The 8,637-nt window shown below is 35.6% G+C and overlaps 1 protein-coding gene across 1 annotated transcript in view; it reads left to right on the top strand.

Annotated features, from left to right (window-relative positions):
* The window catches only part of RNF169 (ring finger protein 169), an 83,593-nt gene that overhangs the window by 21,025 nt on the left and 53,931 nt on the right, over positions 1-8,637 (top strand).

Here is an 8,637-nt window from a genome sequence, read left to right as displayed (position 1 = left end):
ATTTTTAAATGGGGGTTTTCAGTTTTTTTTTTTTTTTTTTTTTTTTTTAATATTAAAGAGGTAATAAAGAACAGTGGGTAAGAGGACCAATTCTGGAGCCAGATTGCCTGAGTTTAAATCATAGCTCTTTCATTTACAGTAGTGTAGCCTTGGGCAAGTTATATGCTCTGTGCTTCAGTTTCTTCATCTGTAAAGTGGGGATAATAGCATCTCTCCATTGGGTCATTATGAAGATTAGATGAGTTAAAATATAGAGTGCTTAGAAATGGGCCTGGCATGATCAAAGTGCTATATAACTGCCAGTCATCAGAATGATACTGGTTGTGGAGATAGAGATGGAAATTAGCAGAGAGATTTTTTTATTTGCCCAAGTACAAATAACTAGTAAGTGGGAGAATTCAAATTAGGATCAAGATCTTGGGACTCTTAAGTCCAAAGTTCTTTTTCATTCTGCTGCACTAATAAGAAATTGAATGTACAGGGGTAAAAACTCAAGCATAGCCAGGTACTAAGGGATGTTTACCTTTGGATTTGAGAGTTATTGGGGTAGCGTCTTCCCAATATAGTTCAGTGAGGTTCTTTTTGTAATTTTGTATTGAGTGTGGATTCTTTGACAATGATACCTTATTCCTGAGGGTTTGTGGCAGTTAGCAAAATGCTAGTCTTATAGTTTGTTTTGTTTGTTTGCCTTTATTAATAACCAGTCACCCCACCCTAGAGAAAATCTTTTTCAGGAAGGACCATCAAGGAAATATAGCTGCTCCTACAGTTCACATTAGACTGAATGCAGTACTCAGCTTTGGTCATTGGCCATGTGTGTTTGTCATTCTTAGGGTATTATATCCTTAGAGAGTTTCTCTTTTAAACATGGTGCAGTTGACCCTTGAACAACATGGGGATTAGTGGCACCGACACCCCTGCACAGTTGAAAATCTGTGTATAACCTTATGTGGATAAGTGGATTCAACCAACCTCAGATTCAACTGCAGATCATATGGTACCGTAGTATGTATTTATTGAAAAAAAATCTGCATATAAGTGGACCTGCGCAGTTCAAACCTACGTTGTTCAAGGGTCAACTGTAGTTGTCAGAGGACAGGCATTAAGAAAGTACTTCCACCACTGGATTCATTTATAAATACTAAGATACTCAGCAGCTCAGTGACACCTGGAATAGTTTCTAGTATTTCTTTTCTGTGAGATGAAGGAAGGGTGAATGGTTGTTTCTGTGCTACTGAAACACTTGAAAATCCCTATAGATTCTGGTGGAGGGATTGGTGGATTTTGGGACTAATTCCTCTGGACTAAGGAGGGTGTTGTTGCCTTTTCTGCTTCTTTTGACATGTTGTTGCTGTGCTCCCCCACCGCCCCCGCCAGCCCAAGAATTTATTTCTTAGAGCAGTTTTAGTTTTACAACAAAATTGAGAGGAAGGTACAGAGATATCCCATATGATCCCTGCCCCCACACATTCATAGCCTCCCCCATTGTCACTGTCACTCACCAGAATGGTAGATTTGACTCTTGGTGTTGTACATTCTGTGGGTTTGGACAAATGTATAATGAAATTTGTCCATCATTATAAGAAAGAGTCTTTTCACTGCCCTAAGAATCCTCTGCTCTGCCTACTCATCCCTACCTTCTCCGTCCTTGGAACTACTGATTTTTTAATTGTCTCTAAAGTTTTATCTTTTCCAGAATGTCATATAGTTGGAGACATACAGTATGTAGCATTTTCAGATTGGCTTCTCTCATTTAGTAATATGCATTAAAGTTTCCTCCATGTCTTTTCATAGCTTTGAAAGCTCATTTTTTTCTTTTTTTTTCAATCATAATTACATTTTCTTTATTTTTTAAAATTTTTATTGGAGTATAGTTGATTTACAATGTTGTGTTAGTTTCAGGTGTACAGCAAAGTGAATCAGTTATATGTATACATATATCCACTCTTTTTAGATTCTTTCCCATATAGGTCATTATAGAGTATTGAGTAGAGTTTCCTGTGCTATACAGTAGGTTCTTATTAGTTATCTGTTTTATATATAGTAGTGTGCATATTGTCAATCCCAGTCTCCCAGTTTATCCCTCCTCCCTCCTTCCCCCAAGTAACCATGTTTTTTTTCTACATCTGTGACTATTTGTGCTTTGTAAGTAAGTTCATTTGTACCATTTTTTAGATTCCACATATAAGTGATATCCTGTGATATTTGTCTCTGTCTGACTTACTTCACTTAGTATGATAATCTCTAGGTCCATCCATGTTGCTCCAAATGCCATTATTTCTTTCTTTTTTATGGCTAATATTCCATTGTATATAAGTACCACATCTTCTTTATCCATTCATCTGTCGATGGATATTTAGGTTGCTTCCATGTCTTGGCTATTGTAAATAGTGCTTCTATGAACATTGGGGTGCATGTATCTTTTCTAATTAGAGTTTTCTCCAGATATATGCCCAGGAGTGGGATTGCTGGATCATATGTAATTCTATTTTTAGTTTTTTAAGGAACCTGTATATTGTTTTCCATAATGGTTGTACCAATTTACATTCCCACCAACAGTGTAGGAGAGTTTCCTTTTTCTCCACACCCTCTCCAGTATTTATTGTTTATAGACTTTTTGATGATGGCCATTCTGACTAGTGTGAGGTGACACCTCATTGTAGTTTTGATTTGCATTTCTCTGATAATTAGCATCTTTTCATGTGCTTTTTGGCCATCTGTATATCTTTTCTGGAGAATTGTCTATTTAGATCTTCTGCCTGTTTTTTGATTGGGTTGTTTGTTTGTTTTTGACATGGAGCTGCGTGAGCTGTTTGTATATTTTGGATATTAATCCCTTGTCAGTTGCTTCGTTTGGAAATATTTTCTCCCATTCTGAGGGATGTCTTTTCGTTTTGTTTATAGTTCCTTTTGCTGTGCAGAAGAAGTTTAATTAGGTCCCATTTGTTTATTTTTGTTTTTATTTTCATTACTGTAGGAGGTGGATCAAAAAAGATATTGCTGCAATTTATGTCAAAGAGTGTTCTGCCTATGTTTTCCTCTAAGAGTTTTATAGTGTCTGGCCTTGAATTTAGGTCTTTAATCCATTTGGAGTTCATTTCTGTATGTGGTGTTAGTGTTCTGATTTCATTGTTTTACATGTAACTGTCCCGTTTCCCCAGACTTATTGAAAAGACTGTCTTTTCTCCATTGTATATTCTTGCCTCCTTTGTCGTAGTTTAGTCGACCATGGGTATGTGAGTTTGTTTCTGGACTTTCTATCCTGTTCCATTGATGTATATTTCTGTTTGTGTGCCAGTATCATACTGTTTTGGTTACTGTAGCTTTGTAGTATAGTCTGAATTTGAGGAGTCTGATTCCTCCAGCTCCATTTTTCTTTCTCAGGATTGCTTTGGCTATTTGGGGTCTTTTGTGTTTCCATATAAATTATAGAATTTTTTGTTCTAGTTCTGTGAAAAAATGCCATTGGTAACTTGATAAGGATTGTATTGCATCTGTAGATTGCCTTGAGTAGTATATTCATTTTGACAATATTGATTCTTCCAATCCAAAAACCTGGTATATCGTTCCAGCTGTTTGTGTTATCTCTGACTTTTTTCATCAGCGTTGAAAACTCATTTCTTTTTAGCACTGAATAATATTCCATTGTCTGGATTATCAACTTTCATTAATATTATAATAGCCAGTTATTTTACCAGCAAAAGTGAGTTTATTTGGGAATAGCCAGAGGAGTTGCAGTTCAGGATATGCAAACTATGGCAGACCAGAGACAAATCCAGAAAACAAGGAAGTGGAACTTGCTTTTATAGGGAAAAGAGGGGAGTTGGGAAGAGCTGTAATAACCAGAGTCCATTGGAGGAAGCTGGGAGTCCAAAGTATGGAGGCTTCTCATCAGTTGAGCTGCTGCATATCTGATTGGTGGAGCTGTTTTTGGATGGAGAGAAGTTTTCTTCTTCCTGCTGGATAGTAAAGTAAGCAACACCTTCCTGTCATAGATGTAGGTGTATAGCTCTTCCTATTTGGAGTAACTGACAGATGCATGGGGGAGCATGAGCGCTCCCCCTACAGGCCTGTCCCTACTCTGATTTTAGCTGAGGTTTCTTTAATTAATTTCACTGTATCTACCTTAGTTTATTTATCCATTTACCTTCTGAAGGATATCTTGTTTGCTTCCAAGTTTTGGCGGTTATGGCCAAAGCTGCTATAAACATTTATTTACAGGTTTTTGTGTGGATGTAAGTTTTTAACTCGTTTGGATAAATATCAAGGAGTGCAATTACTGGATTGTATGGTAAAACTATGTTTAGTTTTGTAAGAAATTGCTGGATTGCCTTCCAAAGTGGCTCTACCATTTTGCATTCCCACCAGCAGTGTTTGAGAATTTTTGTTGCTCCACATCCTCACCAGCATTTGGTGTTGTCAGTGTTTTGGATGTTAGCCCCTCTAATTAGGGGTGTAGTGCCATCTCGTTTTAATTTGTAATTCTCTAATGACATATGACGTTGGGCGTTTTTTTCATTTGTTTATTTGCTATGTCTTCTTCTTTGCCATATATTTTCTTTGGTGAGGTGTCTGTTAAGGTCTCTTGCCCGTTAAAAAAAAAATCAGGTTGTTTTCTGATTACGTTTTGATAGTTCTTTGTTTATTTTGGATAACAGTCTTATATCAAATACATCTGTTACAAATGTTTTCTTCCAATCTGTGGCTTTTGTTCTCACTCTCTTGACATTGTCTTTTGCAGAGCAGAAATTTTTAATTTTAATGAAGTCCAGCTTATCAATTACTTATTTTATGAATTATGTCTTTGATATTATGTCTAAAAAGGCATCACCATACCAAGTCATCTAGGTTTTCTCCTGTTGCTCTGATTTTATGATAGTATTGCAGGAGTTTCAATCACAATTTCAACTTTTGGAGTGGAGGGAGTTGACATATGACTCTAGGAAGGCAGAGGGAAGTAAAGAGAATATTAAGAAAAGTCAAGTCCCACATCAGCAGACAGGAACTATTTTATTATAAATGAGTGTTCTTTCTGTACTAAAAGTCAGGGAACCCGAAAGTTAATCATGACTGATAAATATCTTAGTATAATTAATAATGTTCAGTGTATACATGTTCTCCAGTAAGCTTTAAGAGACACTGTAAAAGACTTTGATTTAAAAAGGGAGATTTTTATTTTTCGGACCTTTTTCAGGTGGATTGAAACCATATTTCATAAGGCTTCAAAGAAATTATTTTCATGTTATAGCTACTGTTATATAAGTTTAAAATCCTAATAGCATTTTTACCTATTATATTAAACTTTAATAGAGTATTTCAGAATTTAGAGAAACCTGTTGAGTAGTAAATGAAAATGAAATAAAAATATTATTACAGGCATACCTTGGAGATATTGAGAGTTTGGTTCCAGACCACCGTAATAAAGTGAATACTGCAATAAAGCGAGTCACATGAATTTTTAGGTTTCCCAGTGCACCTAAAAGTTAGGTTTACCATAATTCAAAAAGAGTCATGTACCAAAATGTTCATTGCAGCTCTATTTACAATAGCCAGGACATGGAAGCAACCTAAGTGTCCATCGACAGATGAATGGATAAAGAAGATGTGGCACATATACACAATGGAATATTACTCAGCCATAAAAAGAAAGGAAATTGAGTTATTTGTAGTGAGGTGGATGGACCTAGAGCCTGTCATACAGAGTGAAGTAAGTCAGAAGGAGAAAGACAAATACCGTATGCTAACACATGTATATGGAATCTAAGAAAAAAAAATGTCATGGAGAACCTAGGGGTAAGATGGGAATAAAGACACAGACCGACTAGAGAATGGACTTGAGGATATAGGGAGGGGGAAGGGTAAGCTGTGACAAAGTGAGAGAGTGGCATGGTCATATATACACTACCAAACGTAAAATAGATAGCTAGTGGGAAGCAGCTGCATAGCACAGGGAGATCAGCTCGGTGCTTTGTGACCACCTGGATGGGTGGGATAGGGAGGGTGGGAGGGAGGGAGACGCAAGAGGGAGGAGATATGGGAACATATGTATATGTATAACTGACTCACTTTGTTATAAAGCAGAAACTAACACACCATTGTAAAGCAATTATACTCCAATAAAGATGTAAAAAAAAAAAAAGCAATGATGTCATGACATCTCATGGAAATGTAGGGAAAGTCCACTGCACGCTAAGGAAGGAATGAGAGTAAAAAAAGCAAGTAACATCTTAAGAGTCTTAAGAATTTTTTGACCTTGTAGAGTCCTGGAATGGTCTCTGGGACACCTAGGGATCAATGGACACACTTCAAGAATTACTGGTCTACATCTTCAGTGATGAAAATGAAGTATGAACTGTGAAAATGAAAGAAAAAAAGAAACAATTAGCACCAGCTTTTTTTGACAATCATCTTAAACCAGTATATACATGACAATCATTCTATGGTGTCTTTTATTTTTTATTTTCTGCACTAAAAAAATCACGTTCTAACGCCTTACTTGAAAGGACTTATTATTATTATCATCACCCTTTTAATTTCTCTAGGCTTCTTCAGAGTTTGTTTCATCCAGAACTTCACAACTCTAGAATTATATGGTCTGAGTTAAATATTATATGTATCATAAAAACTTACTTGTCTGTTCTATTTTTGCCTAAAAAACCCCACAAAAAACTATATTACACAGAAATCCAGAGTAAGTAATGAAATTTGGCAGGCATAAAACAATGCAAATTCTTCCCCAAATGGCTTTTCTCTACATTAAGTCTCTTCAGTTTTCTTGTACATTAATAGTTGGATGGAGCCAAAGTAGTTATTTACTTTAAAAATGGCAGTAGCAGTGAGAATGCTTTACAGCAAACTAAAAGTATATATAGAAAGTATATATACATATCTATATAGAAAGAAATTTGAATTGTGTAGTATAAAAATTACATGTTTTTACTATAATTTTGGATTTATTAATTTCTCTTATAATCTTTTTTCTTGCTCTGTTGTAGGTTCATACAAGTGCATAATTATTATAGCTTCTTGATGGGTTGCCTTTTTCATCATTATGTAATTTCCCTCTTTATACCTGTTAATTCTTTTTCTCTTAATTTTGTCACGGGCTTGTGCTAGTTCTGTGGCCTTGGGCAAGTCATTAACCTCTCATTTTCCTTATTGTAAAATGGGTATAATAACTACCTTATAAAGTTTCTGTGACGGTTCACTGAGAAAATATAAAGTATCGTTCAGGTAATAGGTTCTCCATAAATGGATTAAAAGAATTTTTTTGACTTAAGGGTTTTGCTTTTCTCTTCCTTCTTCCCCTCCTCTTTTAAAGCATCTGGTTTTAGATACTATTTGCCAATAATTAGAAATGTACTTAAGAGATATGATTAAAATAGTCATCAGGACTTTTTTTTAAGTGGGTGAAGGTGATGTAGTGTTTGCCTCCCAAGACCTGGGTCTAGTAATTCTCTTGGTAGAGCTTTAAGTTACTGTTTTCTGCATCTGTATTGCATCCAGTGTTTCTGTCTAAGGATCTTCCACATTTCTCTGGTGTATATGAGTCTTTTTAAGGTAGCTGAGACAACTGAAAAAGGACAAAAGTCAACTTTTTGAGGAGCCCACTTTTCTACAACAAATATTATCAACCTGAATGGGATGTAGAGTTGTTAGTAAGTCTTCAAATAAATACTGTGTTTAAGTCTCTAAATATACATAGGGGTGTATCGAAGTGTCATGTACATTTAAGGAGACAGAAGTGCATATTTTCTCCTTCCTTTTTGATAGCATTTAGGACTTATCTTTTATTCCTGTTCTTAAGTTGGGTTTTTATTGTTTATATAGCCAGTGTGTATTGTGTGCCTCCTGTGGGCCTGGATATAGAGAAGGGGAGAAAAGAGAATTTCAGCTGAGAAACAGCATAAAAGGGTTAGAAGTATATGGCATATATATATTGTAACCAGATAGTCAGGAGATGAGAGACACAGTGCTTTGGAAAGATAAAGTTGTGATCAGTCTCTGGAAAACCTTGAGTGACATATTGAAGAGTTTTGACTTTATTCTGTAAGCTGATCAAAACCACTGAAGGCTTTGAGGATAAAAAATCAGGTTATATACTGAAAATATAAGTTGTATACAGGAAAATAGTCTGTTGGCAATGTTGAAAAAGAAATAGAAAGAAACATTAGTAACAAAGTATTATGAGTAAAACTTTAGCTTATTTAAAATGTTACTTGGTAACATTGAACTAGGAGCTTTAAATATAGTTTTCCTTGAGGTCTTTTAACATGTTACTTTTATCAGTGAGACCCTTCAGACCACTCTATATATTGATAAACTAATCTTCCAGCCTGTGTTTATTTTCCTCCATAGCCCTTAGTACCACCAGTTGTATTATATACACACATTTGTTTGTTTATTGTCTGTTTCCCCCCACAATATTGTAAGCTCCATGATAGTAAGGACTTTATTTGTTCAGTGCTTCTCCCCAGTGCTTAGAACTGTGCCTGGTTTATACCCTTTAATAAGTATTCGTTAAATGAATGAATGAATATTCAAATTGTGGAAGATGACCACAATTTTTATGTGGTTTATGATGTGGGGGCAGCAGTAGGACAAGATCTTGGTTCCTTCCTAGAAAGTTCTGTTAAA

This window comes from Neophocaena asiaeorientalis, unplaced genomic scaffold (genome assembly GCF_003031525.2).
Source record: "Neophocaena asiaeorientalis asiaeorientalis breed wild unplaced genomic scaffold, Neophocaena_asiaeorientalis_V1.1 scaffold263, whole genome shotgun sequence".
In the NCBI taxonomy this organism is placed as follows: Eukaryota; Metazoa; Chordata; class Mammalia; order Artiodactyla; family Phocoenidae; genus Neophocaena; species Neophocaena asiaeorientalis.
This window is presented reverse-complemented; position numbering and strand designations above follow the sequence as displayed.